The sequence below is a fragment of the Lissotriton vulgaris genome, chromosome 11 (assembly GCF_964263255.1).
Source record: "Lissotriton vulgaris chromosome 11, aLisVul1.2, whole genome shotgun sequence".
Lineage (NCBI taxonomy): Eukaryota > Metazoa > Chordata > Amphibia > Caudata > Salamandridae > Lissotriton > Lissotriton vulgaris.
The window spans coordinates 414,797,441-414,821,091 of record NC_141699.1 but is presented as its reverse complement, the minus strand read 5'-3'; positions in this window follow the sequence as shown (position 1 = coordinate 414,821,091).

Genomic DNA, 23,651 nt, shown 5'->3' with positions numbered 1-23,651 from the left:
TTCCTATCTACAAACAGGTAAGTACAAAAATATTGAATCCAAAATATAGTCTGTAAAAAATATAGTCAGTCAAAATATCGAATTTTTTAAAATGTCTTAAAAGTAATTTAAAATTAATGAAATAATAAATTTAATTAAAACATACTTAAAAATACTCAAATAACCTTAAAATTAAGATATAATTAATTTAAGTTATTAATAAAAAATGTACAATATTTTACCGTAGGATAGCAGGAGGGTAACATTTAATATTACCACTCCAGTGAGTGCAACAGTAGGGAAAGCGTTGGCTAGCATAGGGGTACAAAATACTATTCCCACTCCAGTGAGTGCAACAGTAGGGAAAGCGTTGGATAGCGTAGGTGAAAAAAATACTATTCCCACTCCAGAGTGCAACAGTAGGAAAAGCGTTGGACAGCGTAGGGGTAGAAATTACTATTCCCACTTCAGAGAGTGCAACAGTAGGGAAAGCGTTGTGTCGTAATTTGACAATGGCCGGGTTAGCGCTTAGCTTTGCTACACGTTATTCCCCTTAACTTGGCCATAATAGAAAAACGCAATTTTGTATGTTACGGCGGCCATTTTAGGGAATGAGCGGCCTCGTGGTCAGCATGCCCTTTAGTCCTTTGTCCGTGCCGCTGACCATCCGAGTTTGCCCAGCAACAGGCTATTTTTAGTAACGGTCAAGCCTGTACATGCGCAGTCCCAACTGACCAGTCACCCCTCAGGAATGTTCCGCCAAACTGACCAGTGGAGTTGTAACCCCTCCCATGAGTTGGCTGTGCTCCAAAAATGACCATATATGTACATAAAGCTCTGTAACCTCGTACCGCCTACCTTTTATTACCTGTAAAAATGTATAAAAGAAGGATTCGCACCAACGTTCGGTGTGATACTTCTTGCATTGCCGAAGGGTGCTGTAGGAATGTACCACCACCCCATGGGGTCTTAATAAACTTGTCCTTTGTACTTTTCAGTTTCCGTGCCAACAGTTCTTTCGGTGTAAGTGGGTTATCTACGGAGCAGGTAGGCCTTGGGAACCCAATACCACAGTTGGATAGCGCAGGGGTAAAAAATACTATTCCCACTACAGTGAGTGCAACAGTAGGGAAAGCGTTGGATAGCGGGAGGGTAAAAAATACTATTCCCACTCCAGTGAGTTCAACAGTAGGGAAAGTGTTGGATAGCGTAGGGGTACAAAATATTATTCGGAGCATGTAGGCCTTGGGAACCCAATACCACAAATTGGCGACCACGAAGGGACTCATCGGCGACTCGGATGCCCGAAGGAGAGGTCGTGACGAAGGATTGGAAACTCGCCATGGACGCGTACGCTGCCACCGAGTGACCCGAGTCTTGGCACCCACGGTGTTTTCTTCCTTTCCTTCTGACATTACCTTCCAGTTGGCGCCGGTCTCCGACTGAGTTCTTGATCGTCTGCGTTGCTGGATAGTGCCGTTTGGCTGATTCGATTAAAGACCTTGGCAATCTGGACTTTTGAGATTTGGGTAAGATTTGTGATCGGTAAGGTAGTCTACGGACGCTTACTGAAGTTCTATGATTGTGACTATGATTTGAGTTAGCTAACATTTTGACTTTGTGAACTTTGAACCTATATGTGTAGTGCACTTCACATAGGCAGGCATGTAGAGATGTTTCTCTAATTTTGTTTTGTACTCTGAGCGGCACATTTGTGTGAAGTACTGTAAGTGCCATTTATATGGTATCACGCTTTCGTGATACTTTTTTTGAACATGCCTGTTTTAAGCACACTCCGAGGGATGTGCTGTCTTGGAAATGGTACCACAATTAGGTTAACAGAATCTCAGCCGGCTCCTCCAGAGGGAACTCCAAATCGTGAGATGTATGTCAAATTCGGCCTTCCCCCTATATTGTACAGTAAATTATGGCATAAGTATACCAGAACCGATCCCGAGTTGCAATGGCCACTACATGGGTCGTTTGATTTGCGAAAGGTTCAGTTTGTGGAGCAATGTTTGTTTCAGCGCAGGTCTAGACAAGATATGTTTGATTGTGTGCGAATGTGGGAGAAAGCGGTGCGTGAGCGTATGAAGCGTGAGGTTGCCTTGGCGGACAAAGAGCAGCGCAAGGCTGCTCGAGATAAGGCTTTACAGCTTGAGGAAATGGAGGCGCAGGAGAAGAAAGAGAGGGAGGCACGGGAACGTAATTTGCAAACGACCGGTCAATTTCCTATTCGTCGTCCGCTTTATCCTGTCCTTAATAATGAAATTGATGATTTTTCATTACTAGATCGCTCCCCGCCTCCGTATGTCCACCCTACGGCTCCGTCCGAGGATTCCGGTGATGAAGGTCGGGATAAGTCGGATGGAAAGGACAACTCGAGTGTCAGGTTAACTGCGGAAAGAGCCGCGGACTTGCGTAGCCTTGCTAGGAAATTAAATCTGGACCATATAACTGTAGCAACGGTTTTAGCTGAAAGGAAAATGTGGTCAGAACGAGAATTACTGTGTTTTATAAATACTTTGGCACATGAAGTTGTTACTCGATTTCGTAAATATTCGGTGTAGGAAGGTGGCTACCTGACTATGGTTACCCCAGATTTTTTGCCTTGTGTTTAGCTGGTTTTCGACTTAGTTGGCTTGGTTCCCTGCTAATCAGGGCCCCAGGCTATCTGCTCTCTCTGTAAAATGGATTCCATGTACCCTAGGTGCATAACTAGATTGGCTTGGGTCACCTTATCAGCCCCTGTACAGAGCACTATAGGTGCCCAGGGCATAGGTGCATCCAAGGCCTACCAGGGGCTGCAGCATATCTTTTGCCACCCCTGGCTGGCTATCTAAAATTGACACAACTGGCTGATCACTCAGCTGGGGCAAGGTGGTGTAATCACCCCTTGCTTAGATATAGTATGCCTATATCTAAACCTATCTGGACACATATAAACCTGTGAGCCACTCCTATGGCAGGCCTTAACAATCCTGAAGGCAGAGTGCGTGGTTTAATGTGAGATGGTGCTCTAGCATGAGCTGAGCCTGTCTGCAGCTGTCGGGACCAATTCCCTTAGCTGTTCCGGGATAATGCCAAACCATATACTATTAAGTGCATTATAATCCTCGCGGTTATATGTCAACTTTGGTTTGGCTTTATCAAAACATGTCGTGTAAGGTGTCATACGATTTGGAATACTACCCCCTCGCCAGTCCTGGCGACGGGGGTAGCATTCCACCCCTCTAGAGGGGACGACATGTTACTTTTGCTAAAACGCGGTTGATTTTTAAAAGAGCCTCAGATCCACAAAATGGATGCTTCTGCCACAGACACATGTCTGACCTCCTGCTGCTGACCGAAACTCAGCAGAGGAGGCCTGGACAAAGGATTTCCTGTCACAGGGAGGTGTGACACCACCCCAGACAGGAGATAGTGGATTGTAGCAGGGAGGTTTGAATGAAACCAGACAGTGCCTGGGGAGCACAAGGCTTCCCCTTGCATAATCCGGTCAAACCGGTTCTGGGGCAGCCCAGCCCCAGCTCCAGTGAGACCTGGACAAAGGAAAGGGGGTGTAACCACCCCCCTTCCTGGTCCCACCCATAGGGGAGGGACCTAGCAGGAGATCCACCCCTCAGATTGGAATAAGAGGGGGAGCAGTGCCAATGGAACTCAGATCATCCTGAAATCAACTTTAAACTAAGAAGACGACTGGACTTCGACATTCTGATGACAGAAGACTGAAGAGCATCTCCCTTGTGGCCTAGGAGGGGCCACCCTGTGAACACAGGCATCACCCAGCACCTCGACGTCTGCTTTGCCGCCGCCTCCCGCCGGAGCCCGAGTGCAGAGCCTGACAAGACCCAGCTTCCCAGACTTCTCCCAGCCCGATCCACAGTCCCTGCAAAGAAGGGACCCGTGGAGGCACCGAGAGACGTGGAAGCGGCCATCTTGAAAGACCCCCGAGACGCTGACTGCACAGCACCCGAGGCACCCTCGACTCTGTGCTTTGGGGTTTGAGAAGCACCATAACCGAGCAGCATTTGCACCAAAGATCAGCCCTCCAGCATCTCCACGATCTGCGTGGGGCCCTTTTGTTTTGTGCCACTCGACTCGCCATCCCGTCCGCTTGTCACGTGGTCAGCGGCCATCTTGGCGACGAAACCTACGATTTACACTGTGGGTCTGGTTGCTCCAGACCTGCCCTCGCTCCTGTAGAAAGGAGTACCCGCTCTGACCTTGCTGGTCCGAGTAATAAGCCTTTTTCACTTTCCCCGTGGCTTGCATTAGCCAAGGCTTGTTTGCTTCAATCGAGTTGCCGACACCGCCATCAGCTAGAGCCTTCGAGGGACAGCTCGTGATCGACTCCTGGACGTCCTTGACCTCTTCGTGTCCACGTGGCTGCAGAGAGAAGCAACCCCTGATCACCTGTTTGCACCCGACTTTGCCTGGTTCCAATCTGGTTCCACGGTGGTCACTGGTCAGTGACTTTGAACATTGTCCCCTCTGCTTTCAGGTCTTCACCACTTCAGATCCACCCTTGGATCCACCGGACACTTCTGCTTCACATCGCCTGCAGCTGCAACAGCTTCAAGCACCAAGAACCTGCGTGACAGAACCCGACGCCACTTCGACCCTGTGAACCCACGGCCTGTGGGTGAGGTAACATTGCAACGCCGGTGTTCCCACACTGGTACACACCTCTAGGGTCTGTGTCTAAAGTTGTGTGTTCCTAGGTTCAGCGGAAGTATCTTTTAATTCACTTTAACTAACTTTTACGCACCATTGACAGTGCATTGGTGCGCGCCGCACTTTCCGTGCTGCACCCGTCTCCTGTGGGCTACTCCCGACTTCATCATTGCTAGTCCTGACTGCTCCCAGCGAATCACTAGGCCCTAGGCCTAACCATTGTTCGATAAGTGTTATTTATACCACTTTTTTAGTATATGGTCTGAGTGGCCTCCCGCCCTCATCCATAATTGTGCAACTTCATATGTTTTACAGTGCTTTTTGATTTAACGCTTGTGCCCCTTTCCTCATAAAGAGTACTGGGGAGTAATTTAGAAATAAATACATATATTTTTATAATATATACTTGTGTGGTGTCCTTTCATTTGATTACAGGATTGTATGTGGTAAAACAGCTCGCTTAACACGACCTCTTAAGTTAAGCCTTTAAGGCTGCTTAGTCCATGCTACCACTAGGATAGCTTGTCTAACAAGGTTGACTTACAACCAGACATCTTTGGGGTTTGTTTGGACTGATACCCAGTGGTTCCAGAATTGGAAACACTACATATCAGGCCAACTTCTCACATTGGTGTGCAGCGGTGCGGATTTGAGCTTGCTGTTTGTTTTACCATTGCAATCTTTATCAAATTGAAAGATCACATCAAGTACCTCTAGGTACATATAAATCAAAAGCTTAGCATATTAAGTTCTACTGAACTTAGTAGTTGTAGATTAAAGAGATTAGCACACCCTGACTACAACTCACTAGCAAGGTACAGTAGGAAACCACTTAGTGTAGGTAAGTGCATCACTTACACCTCACTAGCAGTCATGTCTGATACAGGTAGAGCCTCAGGCTCTGCTCCTGTAATAGTTGATCCTATAGGGACAACATCCAGATATGACAACCTTAGCCACAAAGACCTGAGTGCCTTGTGCACAGCCAGGGGGCTAAAAAGGGGCAGAGGCCCTACCATTCCTTCCCTAATAGCTATCCTAGAAAAGGATGACTTAGATAAGGTGAGTCAGGCTCCCTTAGATTCAGGTGAAGGGAAACACTCCCCTGAGAATGAGAATCTTCCAGAAGAAGAAGAGGAAGAGGAAGGCTCTGATTTAGAAGAGCCTGAAGATCAGGATCAGAGGGGAAACCAGGTACAGGTTGCCAGGCTTAACCAGGCCAACCTGGACCTACATGAGAATGGAGAGGGCCAGCACCACTCTAGATCTCATAACCAAATTCTCCCAGGTAACAGGAGGGTGAGATCTCAATCAAGGGACTCATCTTTCTAGTGCCTCAAGAGAATCTCAAAGAGGGATGACTCCCTCCCAGAGAAAAGAGCATAGGGCCAGGATGAGGGCTGTCCAACTCCAAATAGAAAGGGAAGAGGTAGCCTTGGCTCAAGCTAAACTTGCTTTAGCAAGAGAAAGAAAATTGTGTGGCTTAGATGCCACTGGTGGCAGCAAAATTCCTAAAGAGAAACCCAGGTCCTATGATAGTAGAAACCTGACAAAAATTGTGCCCCCCTACCAGGAAGGGGATGACATCCACAAATGGATGACTGCTCTGGAGAGAGCCTGCATGGTACAGCAGGTTCCTGAGGAACAGTGGGCAGCAATCTTATGGTACTCCTTTTCAGAGAAAGGGAGAGATAGGCTCCTCACTGTCAGACATGAGGAGGCCAGCAATTACAAAGTCCTGAAGAGTGTTCTAATAGATGGGTTTGGCTTAACCACTGAACAGTACAGGTTAAAGTTCAGAGACACCCAGAAGACACAGACTCAGGACTGGACTGATTTTGTTGATTGTGCAACTAAGGCTCTGGAGGGTTGGCTAAATGGCAGCAAAGTACATGACTTCACAGGATTGTATAATTTGATTATGAGGGAGCAGATCCTAAGTAATTGTCAGAACCAGCTCTTACACCAGCACCTGGTGGACTCAGATTTGACCTCTCCCCAAGAATTGGGAAAGAGGGCAGATAAGTGGGTCAGAACCAGGATTAGGCCTAAGAATCAGGACAATAACCAGAAGAAGGAGTCTACCAAGCCTCAAGATAAGGGTGGGGATAAAAGTAAAGAAAACACTTCCCCAGGGCCCCAAAACTCCAAGAAGGGGGGTGGGTCCCAAGACACTTCAACAACTGAGAAAAAGCCTTATTGTCATGCCTGTAAACAGGTTGGGCATTACAAAACAGACAGCTGTTGTCCCAAGAATGGCAATAAAGAAAACATACCTCCAAAGCCAGCCCCAACACCTCCTGTTACTGTCAGCAGTAATCCCCCAGGAAGTGGGAGCACACCCAGGAATCTGGGTGGGTTTACTTTTGGAGCCCAAGGGGACCCTGGCCTATCCAGGTCCCCATCCCCAAATGCTCTTGTTTATGAGACTGGCATGGGGTTTGCCAACTTCTCAGTTTGCCCAAATACCTTGAGCAAATATAGACAAGAACCCATCATCAATGGTTTGAAAGTTGAAGCTTTTAGAGACACAGGGGCTAGCATCACCATGGTGGCTGACTGTATAGTCCCCTCTAAGCAACTTTTACCAGGTGCCACATACCAGGTAACAAACATTGATGGCATCCAAACAAATCATCCCATGGCAGTAGTAAGTCTCAGCTGGGGAGGTGTCATTGGCCCAAAGAGAGTGGCAGTGTCTCCAAACTTGCCTGTAGACTGTCTACTGGGTAATGATTTGGAAATCTCAGCCTGGGCTGAGGTTGAACAGGAAATCCATTCTAGAATGGTAAATTCCAATGGAAATGTTAGTGGGGCTGTACTGGCTATAGCCCCAATTCAAGATGTCCTTCCTGAAAGGGTTGGTAGGGCTGAGCAACTCTCTGCCCCATCTTTACCAGAAGCTCTTCCAAAACAGAATAGCAAAGCTGTTATGATAACAGCAGAAACCCAAACTGAGTCTCCTCCTGAAAAGGTTGGTGGGGCTGTGATGGCCACAGCCCAAACTCAAACAGATATGTGTGTTGTGAAGCCTGAAATGATGGATCACTCCACCCAAACTGAGAGCATGGAGGAGGAAGAGAAATCTCCCCCTCACCAGACAGTAGGACAGGATCAGCCTCCTCAGGGAACTGATCTTACCCCTGATGAAGGAACTGCCCCAGAGGTTGTTAGGCCTGGCCTGACAGAGCCTCTGATGGCAGTGGACCCTTCTCAGGTGGGATCCAGTCTGGAGCAGGTAACCTGCCCCTCTCTACCTTGCCTTAGTCAGCCCAGGGCTGCAGAGGACAAGAAGGACAGTGAGACCCAGAGGGCCCCCTGTCAAATAAAGCACCCCCATCAACAGATTAGGGGCACCAAAACTAGTAGCCCTAGTGAGGTGAAAACTTTAAAAACTCCTGAGGGAGCCCCCTTAAAAGTAGTTAGGGACCTCCCACAGATGGATTCTGTTGGGCACAGCCAAACCTGGGACCCAAAGGGCCCAAACCTGAACTGTCCCTCCAGCAAGCCAAACAGAGGGACCCAGCCTCCAGCTTTAGGTAGCCAGAGGTTGACCCTGAGAGCACAGTGCAACTCAGTTGAAGAGAGAAGGGCACACATGGTGGAAGATAATTGGAGGAAGCTGAGTCCTAAATTAGTGAAGCCTCACTTCAAAACTCCATATCCAAACCAGCCTTCTAACTTGCAAAGACACACCCAAGGTAGTGATTCCCTATGGTGGAGACCCTCTGATACCCCAAGGGTGAGGGACTGCTTAGTGGACCATGAGACAGGGGGTACCCATGCTAGTGCAGGTACTTCCTTATATGGCCACTCAGGCAATAAAGGCTTACCTGGCCAAGGATAGCCTTATCTCCTTTCGTTTGGGGGGGGGGTTATGTAGGAAGGTGGCTACCTGACTATGGTTACCCCAGATTTTTTGCCTTGTGTTTAGCTGGTTTTCGACTTAGTTGGCTTGGTTCCCTGCTAATCAGGGCCCCAGGCTATCTGCTCTCTCTGTAAAATGGATTCCATGTACCCTAGGTGCATAACTAGATTGGCTTGGGTCACCTTATCAGCCCCTGTACAGAGCACTATAGGTGCCCAGGGCATAGGTGCATCCAAGGCCTACCAGGGGCTGCAGCATATCTTTTGCCACCCCTGGCTGGCTATCTAAAATTGACACAACTGGCTGATCACTCAGCTGGGGCAAGGTGGTGTAATCACCCCTTGCTTAGATATAGTATGCCTATATCTAAACTGGACACATATAAACCTGTGAGCCACTCCTATGGCAGGCCTTAACAATCCTGAAGGCAGAGTGCGTGGTTTAATGTGAGATGGTGCTCTAGCATGAGCTGAGCCTGTCTGCAGCTGTCGGGACCAATTCCCTTAGCTGTTCCGGGATAATGCCAAACCATATACTATTAAGTGCATTATAATCCTCGCGGTTATATGTCAACTTTGGTTTGGCTTTATCAAAACATGTCGTGTAAGGTGTCATACGATTTGGAATACTACCCCCTCGCCAGTCCTGGCGACGGGGGTAGCATTCCACCCCTCTAGAGGGGACGACATGTTACTTTTGCTAAAACGCGGTTGATTTTTAAAAGAGCCTCAGATCCACAAAATGGATGCTTCTGCCACAGACACATGTCTGACCTCCTGCTGCTGACCGAAACTCAGCAGAGGAGGCCTGGACAAAGGATTTCCTGTCACAGGGAGGTGTGACACCACCCCAGACAGGAGATAGTGGATTGTAGCAGGGAGGTTTGAATGAAACCAGACAGTGCCTGGGGAGCACAAGGCTTCCCCTTGCATAATCCGGTCAAACCGGTTCTGGGGCAGCCCAGCCCCAGCTCCAGTGAGACCTGGACAAAGGAAAGGGGGTGTAACCACCCCCCTTCCTGGTCCCACCCATAGGGGAGGGACCTAGCAGGAGATCCACCCCTCAGATTGGAATAAGAGGGGGAGCAGTGCCAATGGAACTCAGATCATCCTGAAATCAACTTTAAACTAAGAAGACGACTGGACTTCGACATTCTGATGACAGAAGACTGAAGAGCATCTCCCTTGTGGCCTAGGAGGGGCCACCCTGTGAACACAGGCATCACCCAGCACCTCGACGTCTGCTTTGCCGCCGCCTCCCGCCGGAGCCCGAGTGCAGAGCCTGACAAGACCCAGCTTCCCAGACTTCTCCCAGCCCGATCCACAGTCCCTGCAAAGAAGGGACCCGTGGAGGCACCGAGAGACGTGGAAGCGGCCATCTTGAAAGACCCCCGAGACGCTGACTGCACAGCACCCGAGGCACCCTCGACTCTGTGCTTTGGGGTTTGAGAAGCACCATAACCGAGCAGCATTTGCACCAAAGATCAGCCCTCCAGCATCTCCACGATCTGCGTGGGGCCCTTTTGTTTTGTGCCACTCGACTCGCCATCCTGTCCGCTTGTCACGTGGTCAGCGGCCATCTTGGCGACGAAACCTACGATTTACACTGTGGGTCTGGTTGCTCCAGACCTGCCCTCGCTCCTGTAGAAAGGAGTACCCGCTCTGACCTTGCTGGTCCGAGTAATAAGCCTTTTTCACTTTCCCCGTGGCTTGCATTAGCCAAGGCTTGTTTGCTTCAATCGAGTTGCCGACACCGCCATCAGCTAGAGCCTTCGAGGGACAGCTCGTGATCGACTCCTGGACGTCCTTGACCTCTTCGTGTCCACGTGGCTGCAGAGAGAAGCAACCCCTGATCACCTGTTTGCACCCGACTTTGCCTGGTTCCAATCTGGTTCCACGGTGGTCACTGGTCAGTGACTTTGAACATTGTCCCCTCTGCTTTCAGGTCTTCACCACTTCAGATCCACCCTTGGATCCACCGGACACTTCTGCTTCACATCGCCTGCAGCTGCAACAGCTTCAAGCACCAAGAACCTGCGTGACAGAACCCGACGCCACTTCGACCCTGTGAACCCACGGCCTGTGGGTGAGGTAACATTGCAACGCCGGTGTTCCCACACTGGTACACACCTCTAGGGTCTGTGTCTAAAGTTGTGTGTTCCTAGGTTCAGCGGAAGTATCTTTTAATTCACTTTAACTAACTTTTACGCACCATTGACAGTGCATTGGTGCGCGCCGCACTTACCGTGCTGCACCCGTCTCCTGTGGGCTACTCCCGACTTCATCATTGCTAGTCCTGACTGCTCCCAGCGAATCACTAGGCCCTAGGCCTAACCATTGTTCGATAAGTGTTATTTATACCACTTTTTTAGTATATGGTCTGAGTGGCCTCCCGCCCTCATCCATAATTGTGCAACTTCATATGTTTTACAGTGCTTTTTGATTTAACGCTTGTGCCCCTTTCCTCATAAAGAGTACTGGGGAGTAATTTAGAAATAAATACTTATATTTTTATAATATATACTTGTGTGGTGTCCTTTCATTTGATTACAGGATTGTATGTGGTAAAACAGCTCGCTTAACACGACCTCTTAAGTTAAGCCTTTAAGGCTGCTTAGTCCATGCTACCACTAGGATAGCTTGTCTAACAAGGTTGACTTACAACCAGACATCTTTGGGGTTTGTTTGGACTGATACCCAGTGGTTCCAGAATTGGAAACACTACATATCAGGCCAACTTCTCACATTCGGAGACTTTAGAACCCAAAGCTGTGTCGGTCTATTGTAAGAATTTGGATAAAGGTTTATTTGCTCTTTCAGATGCTGATGACCTTTTCAAACGACTGCTCCAGCTACGGGATGAGGCGACCAGACTGCGGGATGAAAGGGAAAAAGCTAAAGAGTCCGTGCCGGGGTCGACGGAGCAGTCCAAAGAGTGTCCCCTCCGGGGTTCAGATAAGAATTCTAAAGTGCATGTTATGCCTATGCGTGAAGCCGCACCTTTGTATGTTCCCCCAAAGGGAGATGGTACAGATGACGATAAAACGTCGAAGGATGCGAAGGGGTATTTTATATATAATTGGGTGTATACGCCCTGGAATAGAGCAGATGTTATGGCATTAAAGAACTCCTTGCCCGATCTTCGTAAAAATCCAGCCGCATTCTATGAAGGGGTGGAGGGGGCTATTTCCTCTTGTGTTATGACTCTTGTTGATGTAGACCTTTTCTTTGGATTAATACTCCCCCCTGATATGTGGAGGTTGATTCGTAAAACTAATGATCAAACGACATTTGGGGCAACTTGGAAGGACTTAGAACAGGCTGACTTAGAAAGGGAACCTGCATGCAAACCGTGTGCTTTGATTTTAGATCTCCCGACGGCTATTCTGATTAAATTAAAAACTCTGGTGCCTCCTAAAAAGATTGATTGGACAATGTTGGCTTCATGTGAACAGAAGCCAGATGAATCGGTATCTGATTTCTTTACACGCTTCGAAGAAGCATTTCATGATTACAGTGGGCAATCATTAACAGACGATACGGGTAGGCATCTGTTTGTCGATAAGTATGTGGCTAATCTCCTACCGGAGATTGCGAAACGATTGAAAACGAGCGAAAGTTCCTGGACCACGGCGACCCCTGCGTCTTTGTTAACTATGGCTCAGTATTATGAGCGGCAGGAATTAGAGGCTAAAGAAAGTGTGGATAAAAAAGCGAAAGAGTTGAAAATGAAGGTGATGTTAGCACAGGTTCGTGGTACTCAGTCTAGAGGGAATGATAGAGGCAGGCGAGGAGGGAGCAATGCGTCGTACGGTCGTACCGATATTGCTGAGGACCAATGTGCATATTGTAAAGAATTTGGGCATTGGGCTGAAGATTGTCCGGTGCTTCGTGAGCAACGTAGTCAGCGTGGCCGAGGAGGTGGAAGGTCGAGGAATAGTTATTCGGGAGCGAGAGGTAGTGGAAGTGATCGTGGTAGGTTTGAAGCAAGGGGCCGTGGTCAGGATGAGCGAAACGTTTTTGATAGACGGAATCAGTACCAGATATCGGAGGGTGAGGATGTGAAACACCAGGATTATGTGCATGCATAGGATTGCGTAGGATGGGGTGTGGAATCGGTTGAAGTGCCAGTAGATGAAAGAGGTCCATATGTATCAGCGGACATTTTGGGTTCTACTGATCAGTTTTTAGTTGACACTGGAGCTACTCGTAGTGCTTTGTCTAAAAACTTGGTTCCAAGGGCTCCCCTGTCTGGCGATACGATAACATGTATAGGGTTTGATGGCACACCCTCTCCTAGCCCATTATCACAGCCTCTTGCACTTTGTATTGCTAATTTTTTCAGTTTTTCCCCGTTTTTGTTGTCACCTCACACTCCTGATAACATAATGGGTATTGATTTGCTTAAATATTTTCGAGCAACGATACGTTGCGCTCCCGAAGGAGTGCGGGTTATTTTGAATGACAATTACCCAGACTCACACAGATTTTTTTCAATAAAAGACACTGAAGCATTAGCCTCTCTCCCTCACACGTTATGGGCGACCTTGGATACGGATGTGGGACAGATGCTTATTCCACCAATTCGAATTACTGTCAAGGAGGGAGTCTCCTGCCACGTGTCCCGCAATATAAGATCTCTAAGGAAGGTGAAATTGCATTGACGCACATTGTTCAGGATTTGATTATTGCAGGAGTAGTGGAGGAAGTTCCTTACAATGTTTGTAACAGCCCTATTCTTCCGATCCTTAAGAAAGATACCGACGACAAAGTCTATCGATTTATTATTGATTTGAGAGAAATTAACAAAATTGTCATTCCCCAATACCCAGTGGTGTCTGATATCACGACATTGCTTACATTGGTTCCTCCAACGGCGACAACCTTTTCTGTCGTTGACCTCAAAAATGCGTTCTTTTCTATTCCTATCCATCCTGACAGCAGATATTTATTTGGCTTTACGTTAAATAATAAATCGTATAGATTTTGTCGTGTTCCCCAAGGTTACACAGAGAGTCCTAGCATTTATAGCCAGGCTCTAAAACGACAGCTTGATTCTTTTGAACTGCAACCCGGAGTAGCCCTTATCCAGTATGTTGATGACCTTTTGTTGGCTGCAGACACTTATGCACAATGTGAGGAAAGTACGCTTGCCTTGCTGTCCTTTTTAGCTCAGAACAACCATAAAGTTTCTAAGAAAAAGCTACAATACTGTAGACCCAAGGTGACCTACCTCGGTCATCTTTTGTCTAAGGAGGGGCGTGCATTAACATCAGAACGAATTCAAGCAATTTTAGATACGCCAGTTCCCCGCACTCAGAGAGATGTACGCGCCTTCATAGGATTAACGTCCTTTTGTAGACAGTGGATTATGGGGTTTTCGCATATTATAAAACCTTTGTTAGCATTACTGTCCAAAACGACACCAATGCCCCTTGAATGGACAGATGAATGTCAGAATGCTTTTGAACAATTGAGACAGGCCCTTTGCTCTGCACCCGTGTTAGGTACACCAGATTATACAAAGATTTTTACATTGTACGTGCACAAGAAAGATGGGTGCGCGTTATCAGTGTTAGTGCAGGCACACGGGGACAAGCAGAGGCCATGTGCATACTTCTCAGCTGTTCTTGACCCTGTAGCACGAGGGTTACCTGGGTGTTTTAGAGCAGTAGCAGCAACAGCAGTGGCTATACGACAGAGTGAGGGAATAGTTCTGTCGCACAAATTGTTGGTGCTAGTTCCGCATGCAGTAGATGCCCTTTTAAATCAAACAAAGACTCAGTATCTTACGAGCGCACGACTTACAGGATATGAGCTCACACTTCTGGCGCCACATATCACACTGAAAAGATGCGCTACCCTGAACCCTGCCACTTTATTGCCCTATCCGGTTGAGGAGGGCCAGGAAGAAAAACATCATGATTGTGTTTTCCTGACCGAGGAACAGACAAAGGGTCGTGTCAACTTACAGGATATGCCACTTCCAGATGTGGATGGGGAACTGTGGGTTGATGGATCGTGTTTGAGGCTGCCTGATGGCATGACTTCCGCAGCATATGCGATCACGACACTTAAGACAGTGGTAGAAACAGCACGAATACCACAGAATACCACAGAAATCGGCTCAAGCAGCAGAGCTGATTGCCTTAACGAGAGCTTGCGAATTGAGTGCTGGCCTATGTATGAACATCTACACAGACAGCCGGTACGCCTTTGGAGTAGCGCATGACTTTGGCTTACTCTAGAGAGAACGCGGGTTTTTGACTTCTCATGGAGTACACATCATGCACGGAGAATTAGTGCGTGATCTCCTGAATGCATTGCTCTGTCCGAAGAAAGTGGCGATAATTAAATGCAGTGCACATAAAAAGGTCACTGACAAAGTGGGACAAGGCAATGCTTTTGCAGACAGTACAGCAAGACAAACAGCAATGTCACGAAATGACTCTCCCATGTATGTAGCAAAGTCACAGGCCGAGCGATGGCATGATGCTCTAGCAGAAATATTAGATATCCAAAAATCAGCGTCGGAAGCAGAACTTGCAACCTGGGCAGCAGAGGGGGTGCTGGATGATGAGGGTTGTTGGAGGAGTAAGGACATGGCACGATGGAAATTGCCTGCAGCTTACTTGCAAGCGATGGTCCAGATGACACATGGGTTGGCACATGTTGGAGCTCTTGCAATCACTCGATTGTTAACACGGGTTTGGGATCATCCTGAGATTGCCAACACTGCCAAGAGAGTAGTGCAGACCTGCTTGATATGTTTACAGCACAATCCTGCAAAAGGGACGCATACTCCGAAAGGAGGGTTCGTTCCACCTTCTGCGCCGTTCGAAGTACTGCAAATGGATTATATCCAGCTTGAGCGTTGCAATAACCTTAAGTATGTCTTAGTGGTGGTGTGTGCTTTTAGCAAATGGGTTGAGGCCTTCCCCACGAAAGATAATACGGCTTTGACAACGGCTAAGGTTTTGCTCAAGGAGTACTTCCCTCGTTACGGCGTTTGCAAATTTTTGTGGAGCGATAATGGTCCTCATTGTGTCGGGAAAATTGTGGAGTACGTATTGAAGGGATTGGGGATTCAGCAAAAATTCCACGCTGTGTTCCATCCTCAGTCAGCAGGTCTCGTTGAGCTGTATAATGCTACGTTGAAATTGAAGCTGGCTAAGATTGTGGCGTCCACGTCATTGAAGTGGCCGGATGCCTTGCCGCTAGCATTACTCTCTATCAGATCGGTGCCCCATTCTCGGACTGGCCTCACACCATATGAAGTGGTGTTCGGAAGGCCTATGAATATATGGGGAGTGCCTAAGCCGCGATTGTTACATGATGTGCCTTGTATAATGATGAACGACTATTTGGCACGATTAACAAATGATTTGCTTTCTATTCATCAACAGGTTCGAGAAGCGCTCACTGACAACTCCATTGGAGAGGCCCATAGTCTCCGTCCTGGTGACTATGTCATGATTAAGTCGTTTGAGAGGGCGAACAGCTTGGAACCGAGGTGGCGTGGCCCCGAGCAAGTCCTTTTGGCAACCCGAACGGCTGTGCGAGTGACCAACAGAAAGCGGTGGGTGCATTCAACTCACTGCCGCCGTGTCTCTCCGGACCTGGTGAATCCTACTGTGCTGACCGACTACAAGGAGATTCTGCATAAAGAAAAGAGCCCAGCTGTGACATCGGCCGAAGTTGAGGGAGCCTTCCCGGACCACACTGTTTCTGGACGACAGCGTTACAATCTGCGGCCACGATAGGAAGAAGATTTTTATTTTTCGAGACTGGTTGGTTACCGCTCTGGGGTTTGTGAAACGGAAACCGGGAATCTCAAGGGGGGGGGATCAGTTCTGCCAAGAGTAGCAACACCCGTCTTGACCCCGGAGAAGAAAACAACGGCTACCTCGGAGCTCAGCACCGTATTTTTCTTTTTTAGATATATACATTTGAGACATTGTGAACTCTTTGAACTATGGCGTCTTCTGCATCACGAGACAAAAGAATACTTGGTGCCATCTTGTTTGTACTGACAATCGTGGTGATAGCAGTGATAGCCTGGGTAGTAGAACTTGTGGTGCCTGTGCGAGAACATTTGCTGCCGACTACCCCGGCTCCATCTGAACATTTTCACTTCACCTTGCCCTACCATGAAGAACGGCACCGTCAGACTTACCTGAACAATAGCTTCATTCAGATTTTGCACCATACTCATAATATGACGAACACATCTAATTGTTGGGTGTGTGGGATGTTGCCTGGTCATCAGAAGAAAGGGGGCACTCCACTCATCCCACTCCCATTCTCGCATAATGGTTCCTGCAATGCCTGGTATACTCTTCTATTCACTTTACGATGGCCAACGAAAGGGGGGGTGCTCTTCCGTTTGAACAAGATTTGTTACCATGATCGGGATGGGTATCCAAGAGCTGAGGGTACTCGATTTGAATGGGAAGAGTACCGCCCCGATAATGTGTCTGCACCCCGTGTTTACAGTAATCAAAGGAATATTAATATGTCCAGTTCACATGTTATTAATGTCATCACTACCAAGGCTGATCTCTGCATACGTAATAAAGGTACAATCCCGGTTGGAAAAAGTGAATGTAACACCACACTTACATTTGACAGTCCGAATGGCATCTCGTTTGTGGCATCTCGAAATACCTACTTTACCTGTGGTAATAAAGGCTATCATCAGCTCCCTTTAGGATGGTTAGGCACATGTTACGTATCTTTTGTATTGCCCCCTGTATTCATTGCCCCACCAATGTACCATAATGATTATGTGCTCTACCATGATTTTGTACTAAATCGTGTTAAACAAACTGTGGTTCTGGATGACATTGACCAGACCGATACCGCCTTACAACAATATGTAGACTTTAATTTGGGACTGTTTTCCTTTGTGGGGGCTGCCTTGAATAGTCGGAAAATACGACGACTGACTCGTGTTGTCGAGGCTGTAGCCAATGACACTGCTATTGCATTGGGGAACATAACGGAAGAACTCCAGATTTCTAGAATTGTTACGCTCCAGAATCGTATGGTTCTAGATGTGGTTCTAGCTGACCGTGGGGGGGCATGTAGAATCATCGGAAGTAGCTGCTGCGTGTACGTGCCTGATAATTCGCCTTCTGTTTATGATGCCATCTCAAAGCTCCACAAAATAGCTGCTGAAATACACCCGGACAATGGTACTTGGACTCTTTCGGGGTGGTTCTGGTCGATGATCACCACTTGGGGTTGGAAACTGCTGACGATTTTATGTATCATTGTTGGGATACTGTTCTTTGTATGTTTATGTATACAATGTTGCCCTGCCTTATGTTCTATGTGCTTATCAGCTTGTATCCCATCCTCCAGACGAGCTCTTGCTCAAAATGAAATGATGCTTCATAAAGAAGTTGCTCAAATAATGTTAATTGATATCGAAGATGAGTATCCCGACTACGTCCACTATGAGGTAGCTTCAGCTAAACGCTAAAAGGGTCGTCTGTCGTAATTTGACAATGGCCGGGTTAGCGCTTAGCTTTGCTACACGTTATTCCCCTTAACTTGGCCATATTAGAAAAACGCCATTTTGTATGTTACGGCGGCCATTTTAGGGAATGAGCGGCCTCGTGGTCAGCATGCCCTTTAGTCCTTTGTCCGTGCCGCTGACCATCCGAGTTTGCCCAGCAACAGGCTATTTTTAGTAACGGTCAAGCCTGTACATGCGCAGTCCCAACTGACCAGTCACCCCTCAGGAATGTTCCGCCAAACTGACCAGTGGAGTTGTAACCCCTCCCATGAGTTGGCTGTGCTCCAAAAATGACCATATATGTACATAAAGCTCTGTAACCTCGTACCGCCTACCTTTTATTACCTGTAAAAATGTATAAAATAAGGATTCGCACCAACGTTCGGTGTGATACTTCTTGCATTGCCGAAGGGTGCTGTCGGAATGTACCACCACCCCATGGGGTCTTAATAAACTTGTCCTTTGTACTTTTCAGTTTCCGTGCCAACAGTTCTTTCGGTGTAAGTGGGTTATCTACGGAGCATGTAGGCCTTGGGAACCCAATACCACAGTTGGATAGCGCAGGGGTAAAAAATACTATTCCCACTACAGTGAGTGCAACAGTAGGGAAAGCGTTGGATAGCGTAAGGGTGAAAATTACTATTCCCACTCCAGAGAGTGCAACAGTAGGGAAAGCGTTGGATAGCGGGAGGGTAAAAAATACTATTCCCACTCCAGTGAGTGCAACAGTAGGGAAAGCGTTGGATAGCGTAGGGGTACAAAATATTATTCCCACTCCAGAGAGTGCAACAGTAGGGAAAGCGTTGGATAGCGTAGGGGTAAAAATTACTATTCCCACTCCAGAGAGTGCAGCAGTAGGGAAAGCGTTGGATAGCATAAGGGTAAAAATTACTATTCCCACTCCAGAGAGTGCAACAGTAGGGAAAGCGTTGGATAGCAGGAGGGTAAAAATTATATTCCAACTCCAGAGCGTGCAACAGTAGGGAAAGCGTTGGATAGCGTAGGGGTAAGAATTACTATTCCCACTCCGGAGAGTGCAACAGTAGGGAAAGCGTTGGATATTGGAAGGGTAAAAATTACTATTTCCTCTCCAGAGAGTACAACAGTAGGGAAAGCATTGGATAGCGTAGGGGTAAAAATTACTATTCCCACTACAGAGAGTGCAACAGTAGGGAAAGCGTTGGATAGCGTAGGGGAAAAAAATACTATTCCCACTCCAGAGAGTGCAACAGTAGGGAAAGCGTGGATAGCGGGAGTGTGAAAATGACTATTCCCACTCCAGATAGTGCAACAGTAGGGAAAGCTTTGGATAGCGTAGGGGTAAAAATTACTATTCCCACTCCAGAGAGTGCAACAGTAGGGAAAGCGTTGGATAGCGTAGGGTTAAAATTACTATTCCCACTCCAGTGAGTTTAACAGTAGGGGAAGTAATGATTTAATATATTATTAATAATAAATTAAATATCAATACCAATAAAACATTAATTGAAATTAATAACCAATTTAATATTATGTAATAATTAATTAGAAATACAACTACATATTAGTTATTAAAAATTAATAACCTATTCATAATTATTTAACAACTAATTAATTTTCAATAACAAAAACTAATAAAAATTAATACCAAGTAAAAATTAACAGTAAATTAATTATCAAAACACAAAAAGTATTTTTAATATGTAATTAATTACAATTACATTACTTCCCACCCTATTCCCCTATAAACCCACATCCCATTACAGAAAATACATTAATACAATTATCATAATTATCAAATATTTAATTAATACAAAATAATTACCAATTAATACAAATTAATTGGCAATTAATAGAAATTAATTACCAATTAAAAATTAATTAACAATAAATTTAAAATCAATACCAATAAATGAAAAAAATTATTTACTTAATTACAATTAAATTGCTTCCCACCCTATTCCCCTATAAACCCACAACCCGCTACAGAAAATAAATTTAGAAAATTAACATAAATAACAATTAATCAATTAATACAAATTAATTGGCAATTAATAAAAATTAATTACCAATTAAAAAATAACAATAAATTCAAAATGAATACCAATAAATAAATAAAAATATTTAATTAATTACAATTAAATTACTTCCCACCCTATTCCCCTATAAACCCACAACCCGCTACAGAATTAAATTACGCAAAAATTAAATAACATAAAATTCATTACTTAAAATACATTAAACATACATTACAAAAATTAATATACACTTTTCACACATATACTAACATACAAAACACTTTAAAAAATTGATATTATTAAAAAATCGATATATTTAATGCCTATATTGTATACTTCGATATTTTGACTTCTATATTTTGAAAATCGATATTACTTACCTTAAATTCGATATTTTTAACCACTATATTGTGTCCATTCGATATTTTGTCCATTCTATATTTTTACTTCGATATTATGTCCATTCTATATTTTGGAATCAATATTATGACTGTTTACCCCTTTAACATAATCTTTCTAACAAGCAATATAATGTTTTTTTAACTTCTAGCCAATTTTGAAATTGTTTTAGGGCCATGCCGAACAGAACAGAAGTAAAGGCAGAATGCATTCATGGCATCTGCAGTCCTGTGACTTTGAGTTGAAGAGAAGTTGTATTGTGCAGAGATGGGTGTGGGTCCAAGCCGGGGAAACTCCCAGACGAACCCTTGCTGAGGCAGAGGTTCCTGTGTTGTGCCAGAGGCTAAGCTCTCCTCTTGCTGGTTCAGAGACACGCTTGCCATAAGTGGATTGGAAGCAGCGTGACCCAGACGGTGCCTTGTCAAGGCAGAGGATCACCCAGCTCTTTAGAATATGAGCTGTGTGTTCTGCCTCTTCCTGACCTTTCTACTAGTCCCAGATTTGGCAGCACTGTCTAATCCCAAGTCTCTTGTGTTATTCAATGTGTTTCTAATTTAGGGCACACAGGTACTCAGTTCAGTGTAGTCAGTTTGTTCAAATAAACTAGTTTGTGTGCCCGTAGATAGAAGGGAAGGGGGAGGAGGTTGTGGGCACTCCAGACTAGGGTGGCCAACTGGCATGGGTGAAAATTCAGGATGGTGAGTGTAAGAGTTCAGGACAAGGGGTCAAAATTCAGGACAAAAATGTGGGGCAACAGGTATGCTTTGCAGACACATCAGTAGATGTCATGCAATAGTATATTAATAAATAGGCAAGGAACATAAGTACAAGTCACTTCTCCTGCCCTGTCACCTTCTCCTGCCCGGTCACTTCTCCTACCCTATCAACACTCCTTCCCTGTCAGGTATGCGATGAATGACGAGGTGTGGTGGATGCACAGTTTGTGGTAAGCAGCATGCTGGCAGCTTTGGCCAGCTGTGCAGGTCCCTTTGTGGTGTTCCCTGTATGTTACACTAAACCTTGATGACTACCTGATAGGCTTGTCTATTCTGAGGTCACACGCATTCAAGCAGCCATGGGTGGGAGGGGAGAGGGTCAGAGGTCATAGACTGCAGAGTCCTAGAGTGGCCAACAATGAACAATGGATCTGTTAAGAAAGACTTCCCATGACTGGCCAGATATTGGGTGGAGTGTTTAGATGTAGGGGACTGATAAGTTTACTAGATTATAGACAAGGTCTGTTCATATTTGTGATAAGCACGGCTACTCCCATCGACTCCTAGAAAGCACAACGTGTTCTTTAAACAAACCAAGCCTCCAGCAGTCCGGGAAATCCCCCCCTGCTTTTGTTTTGATTTGAACAAGAACTGCACAGTATTTATGCAATACAGTTCATTCCTGTCATTTCTCCCTGTGCTGGCACTGTTTCATCAGCTTAGCTCCAACATAGGCACCCTTGCTCCATAGTGCAAGGGTGCCTCTATTGCATGCAGGATTGTTCTTGTGTAGGAAGAACTGTTTTCCTCTTTCTATGTGTGCTGCACAATACAACACACATAGAAAGAGAAAAAAACGAGTAGAAATAAACATATTTCTCCATGTTACACCTCACCTCAGGAGTCGTATGGATTTGGTGCTTCCTAAAGCTCTACATGATTTTTTTAAATCTGGGGCATCCTCAAAATCCACGAGTACTGTGTGGGAAAACCTACTGCAAAGCCCATGGAACACCTCCCAGGCACAGGGAAAGGTGACACAGATGTAAGAGGCCACTCAAAGCCAAGCCGGGTAACTTTAGTGCCTTCAAAATCGGATCGAGAGCCCTGTGTCAAACATGTACCACTTTACTTGGTGCAAAAGTGATGCAGGGATCTTATAAATAAGCCCCTTGGTGGGTTTGTGCCATGATCCCAGCTACCCTCAGATCACATTCCAACACGGCAATGGTGCTGTCTTGATTTTAGACTAAAGGCCAGGTTCAGATATGAACATCGAACCACTACAATACCAAGAGTATCGGAAGTGATGTCATGACGCCTTATCTCTCCAAGAGCTCCGACAGTGGCTGTCATTTGCAGCTGATGAGTTACGATAAGGACAAGGACTAACAACTGCAAAATGCAATTATAGGAGTCAGGAATCCCGGCTTCTGTCGCTGATCATGTGCCAGATTCAGGATGAATCTGCGTGGCTACATGACTGCGGTCCTGGCCACAGAGATCCTGCGTCGCTAGTCTGAATCAATCTCTCACTCTTGCTCTCTCTGTCTCCCTTGCCCCTCTGTTCCTTCATTGATCAGTCTATCCGTTGTTGCACCCTCCCTTTGTTGCTGTCTCTCGTCTTTTGCTCACCTCCTTTTTGGTCTATGCTTCACCATTTGATGCTGGCTAGCTACCCCTCCTACTTCTTGTGCTGTCTCCTTAGCTTTTCTTCTTGCTCTCCATTTCTCATAGTTTCAGTTAATCTCTCTCCTGTTTATTGCTCACGTACGCCTTTCTCTGATCTCTTCTGTTCCACTGCCACTCATATTTTTCTTAACGTTAATATTTCTCACTCCTTGTGTTCCTGTCACGCTCATCTTTTATCAATCTATCCTTTTCTCCTTCTGCGGCTGTCTCTCATCATTTCTTTTCCTTTCGAAGCACCTTATCGCTCACTTTTAATAGACGAGTGGCCACTGGTACTTGTTAATTGAGGACCTGGTGGGGAAATGCACCCCCTCTTCATGGACGTCAAATCACCAAAATTCCATGGGTAGTGAAAGTGACATCACATGTCTTGTGACCCTTGATTACATTACAACCTGTTATCTCATATGACCTTTGAACTCGGTGACATCACAGGAAGGGATGTCATCCAAGGTTTCACCTTGATGACATGACATTACAGAAAATGACAGCACATGCTCTGTGACTTTGAAGTCGCACCTTGGACCGTGCAGTATTTATCACACTGACCATTACAAACACAGATAAAGCACACACAGGTGACACCTGCAAAAGCCACCTTTAAATGGAGATCCACCTGAGCAATGTTGATAATTAAGTACAGGAAGGTTTACAACTAGATAATTCAAAGAGCAGCTATAATTCCTCCAGGAATTCACAGATCAGGGAGGTAAACTAATGTCCACCTGCCTCAGTGTCTTCACGGACATTGGTTCCAGTCCTTGGCTTTTGATGTTGCAGCTAAACGCATTCTGGGTGTTG